Raw genomic sequence first — 4,855 nt, forward strand, 5'->3', positions numbered from 1 at the left:
TGTGCTGTCACAGTATAGGGAAAGCAATTAGGGTCACATAACAATGTATGTATAAATTTTTATATGAGAGACTAACTTGAATTATAAACTTTCACATTAAGTACAACAATAAAATAAAATTAAAAAAAGAAAAAGTACAGCCAGAATGCTCCGTAGAAGAGGGGATGGCAAGACTTGGTCTCACATACTTTGGACATGTTATCAGGAAGGAACAGTCCCTGGAGAAGGACATCATGTTTGGTAAAGTAGAGGGTCAGAAAAAAAGAGGCAGACCTTCAATGAGATGGATTGACACAGTGGCTGCAACAAGGGGCTCAAACATAACAATTGTGAAGATGGCACAGGGCTAGGCAATGTTTTGCTCTGTGTACATAGGGTCTCTATGAGTTGGAACTGACTCGATGGTACCTAACAACAACAAGAATCAAGTATGCACTCTGACTGGACACTCTTTTAGCTCAGTAATGAAGTCACTCCTGAAGTTCTCCCTTCAGCCAAAGATCAGACAGGCTCATAAAACAAAACGAGACTAAAGCAGCACACCAGCCCAGGGGCAAGGACTAGAAGGCAGGAGGGGATAGAAAAGTTGGTAATAGGGAACCCAAGGTCAAGAGGAGAGAGTGTTGACATGTCGTGGGGTTGGTAACTGTGTCAACTTGGTTAGACCATGATTCCCAGTATTGTGTGGTTGTCCTCCATTTTTTGTGATTGTAATTTTCCTATGTGTTGTAAATCCTAATCTCTGCCTGTGGTTAATGAGGCAAGATTAGATTATGTTAAAGAGGATTAGAGTGGGATTGTAACACCCTTACCTAAGGTCACATCCCTGATCCAATGTAAAGGGAGTTTCCCCAGGGTGCCTGCACCCCCTTTTATCTTACAAGAGATGAAAGGGAAGCAAGTAGAGAGTTGGGGACCTCATACCACCAAGAAAGCAGCACCGAGAACAGAGCGTGTCCTTTGGACCTGGCGCCCCTGTGTGGAGAAGCTCCTAGTCCAGGGGAAGACTGATGACAAGGACCTTCCTACAGAGCTGACAGTGAGACAGTGCCTTCCCCTGGAGCTGATGCCCTGAATTTGAACTTCTAGCCTACTAGACTGTGAGAGAATAAACTGCTGTTTGTTAAAGCCAAAAAAAAAAAAAAAAAAAAAATCCTACAAACACAACTGAGTCTAAACAAGTAATGTCCTTTAGTTTTGATCATTGATCTTTCTTTGTAGTCCTGCAATGGTGGGGCCGGTGTGGGCAGAGGAACAGTATACTGTACTAATTTTACCTGTTAAAGTTTATTCAGTCTCTTCTCACGTTAAATAGCCTCTTTTTGGAGGAAATAGTCACTTAATTAAGAAATTCAAATTTCCTAAAAGACTGCTTCTTCCCTGTCTTAAAGATTGCAAAGGTCTTTCTTCCTATTCCTCCATTTCAAGAGAGTGTGTAGTAGTAGGGTGGGGGCAGGATGTCGCTTCCTCATGTTTGTTGTTGTGTGTAGTCAAGTCATTCCCACTCTTAGTCAGAGGGGAACTGCTCTATAGGGTTTCCTAGGCTGTAAATCTTTATGGGAGCTGATTGCCAGATCTTTTCTCCTGCAGAGCAGGTTAGTGGGTTCGAACTGCTGACCTTTTGGTTAGCAGCCAAGCACTTAACCATTGTGCCATCAGGGCTCCTTTTCCTTATGATGGCCCCTCTATTAGGCTGAGTTTTGCCTTCTCTCTGTGTTATACTGGTCTCTGCTACAGTAAGATTGATTGGTCTTGTCTAGTCAGAGGCATGTTTATCTCACCTTAATTTTTGACTATTATGTAGCACCCTCTGCTGAAGTCCATGGTCCCTCCCATTTGCCCCCTGTCATTATGTGCCTCTACTGCCACCTGTCTTGGCTCCAGATACCTAGTTGTCCAGCATCTCTCTCAGCATTTGGAAACCACAAGTCAGCTGTGGTGAATCAGAGTGCTACCTCATGCCCCTCTTAGCTATCGAAAGTATGAGTATACTACAACTTACATATTTCTTCTGCCATTGATAGACACATAGGTTATATCCAATTATTTTGCTACTCACATATGACTCCTTGGGCATATTTGCAAAAATTTCTCTAGTAGAGGAATTGCTGGGTTGTAGGATTTGTGCATCTTTAACTCTATCACACACTGAATTTGTTCTTCAAAATGCTTGCACCAACTGCATAGTACTTTACTATTACTGAGAATCTTTGATTTTTAAATTTTTGTTCTTCTAGAGGATGTAAAATTGAGTCTCACTGAAGCTTTCATTAGTGTTTCCCTGATTACTAGTGAGGTCAAGTAATTTTGTCTATGTTTATGGGAATTTGCATTTGTTCTGTAAATTGCCTGTTCAAATTTTTGCCTTTTATTCTATTGAGCAGTTTGGCTGCTAACCAAAAGGTCGGCAGTTCCAATCTTCCAGGCGCTCCTTAGAAACCCTATGGGGCAATTCTACTCTGTCCTATAGGGTCACTATGACTTGGAATTGACTTGATGGCAATGAGTAATTCTATTGAGCTGTTTGTCTTTTTTTTTTTAATCAGTTTTTCTTTATGTATTTGCAATATTAATCCCATGCTGTTTATAAGAGTTGCAGATAAGTTTTCCCAGTCTGTGTCTGGTCTTTTTGCATATTAAAATGGGGACCTTTAGTGCTCAAAAGTTCTACATTTTAATGAATCATTTCCTTTATGGTTTATCTTATTTTAGAGGGATCATTCTTAAAAAATTTTGTTTTCTTAAGGTCTCCTATATTTTTTTCTATAAAGGTTTAACATTGTACACTTAATATGTAGGCTTTTAATCACCATGAAATTGATCTTTCCATATGGATTGTCAATTACCCGCATTGTTTTATTGGCTATTTCAACCTTTTCTCACTGTAAAATATCAAGTTTCCTAGTACATATCTGTTCCTGGTTTTTTTATTCTGTTTTACTATCTATTTCTGTAGCCATACAATGTCATCTAAAGCTATATAATAAGTCTTGATATCAGGTAGGGCAAGCTCTCCATATTTTTCTTTCCCTTTTTTTTCAAAATGATTTCAGCTATTCTTAGCCCTTAGATTTTTCACAAAAATTTTAGAATCAGTTTGTCAAGTTTATAAACATTTCTTTGGATTTTTGGTTGGGATTGCATCAATTTTACAGATTAATTTGGGTAGAATAAGTGTCTTTGTGTTATTTAGTGTTATTAAATATCTTTCCATAAACTCTTATAGTATCTTGCACATGTTTTGCTAGGTTTATTCTTAGACACTTTATATTTATGTTGCAAAATCGTATTATACACATGACTAAACCATATGTTCTAGCTATTTATTGCAGTGTATCAAATGCATTTGTACCATATGTACAATTAATTGTAATAATTTGTCTATAGTTTCTTGCAGGGGTTTTATGAAGACAATTGTATTGTCTAATAATAACATCAGTTTTGTTACCCTCCTTCCCAACTCTTCCATCTTTTTGTTTCTTCTTGTCCTTGCCCTGGCCAAAACAACCTCTATTATCATGTTGAATAGCATAGTGATAGAGAATATTCTTGTACCTGATTTTAATGGCAATGCTTCTGACAATTCACCATTAACCATGAAGTCTCTGAATGTGTATGTTTGTAAGTGGTGGTTGGGGATTTGTGTTTAACTCCAGCACCTAACCTAGTACCTGGTACATAGCAGGTGCTTATTAAATAGATGTTGATTTAAATTTCATTATTCTTTCTAGTATATGAACATATGTTAGGTAAGAACATTTCTGTAAGGCATAAAAATCTCAGGAAAGTATATGCCTAGATGCAGAATGATTAAAGCTTGCCATTCTTTTTCTTTAAATTGTGCTTCAGGTGAAGGTTTACAGAGCAAATTAGTTTCTCATTAAACAATTAATACACATATTATTTTGTGACATTAGTTGCCAACCCCACAATGTGTCAACACTCTCCTCTTCCTGACCTTGGGTTCCGCATTATCAGCTTTCCTGTCCCCTCCTGCCTTGTTGTCCTTGCCCCTGGGCTGGTGTGCCGCTTTAGTCTCGTTTTGTTTTATGGGCCTGTCTAATCTTTGGCTGAAGGGTGAACCTGAGGAGTGACTTTAGTACTGAGTTAAAAGGTTGTCCAGGGACTATATTCTCAGGGTTTCTCCAGTCTCTGTCAGGCCAGTAAGTCCGATCTTATTTTGTGAGTTAGAATTTTGTTCTACACTTTTCTCCAGCTCTGTCCAGGATCCTCTATTGTGATCCCTGTCAGAGCAGTCAGTGGTGGTAGCCGGGTACCATCTAGTTGTGCTGGACTCAGTCTGGTGGAGGCCATGGTAGATGTGGTCCATTAGTCCTTCAGACTAGTCTTTCCTTTGTATCCTTAGTTTTCTTCTTTCTCCCACACTCCCAAAGGGGTAAGACCCAGTGTGGTATCTTAGATGGCCGCTCACAAGCTTTTAAGACCCCAGACGCTACTCACCAAGGTAGGATGTAGAACATTTTCTTTATAAACTGTGTTAAGCCAGTTGAGCTAGATGTCCCCCGAGACCATGGTCCCCAGCTCTGAGTGCAGTAATTCGGTCCCTCAGGGAGTTTGGATATATCTATGAAGCTTCCATGACCTTCCTTGTTCAAGTTGTGCTGGCTTCCCCAGTACTGTGTGCTGTCTTAACCGTTCACCAAAGTTACCACTTTTCTATTGTTTATTTAGTATTTTTCCTTTCCCATCCCTCCCCTCCCTCGTAACCATCGAATATTGTTTCTTTCTGTGTGGAAACATTTTCGTGTGTTTTTATAATAGTGGTCTCATACAACATTTGTCCTTTTGTGATTGACTTATTTCACTCCGCATAATGCCCTCCAGATTCATCCAT

This window comes from Trichechus manatus, unplaced genomic scaffold (genome assembly GCF_000243295.1).
Source record: "Trichechus manatus latirostris isolate Lorelei unplaced genomic scaffold, TriManLat1.0 scaffold00037, whole genome shotgun sequence".
Lineage (NCBI taxonomy): Eukaryota > Metazoa > Chordata > Mammalia > Sirenia > Trichechidae > Trichechus > Trichechus manatus.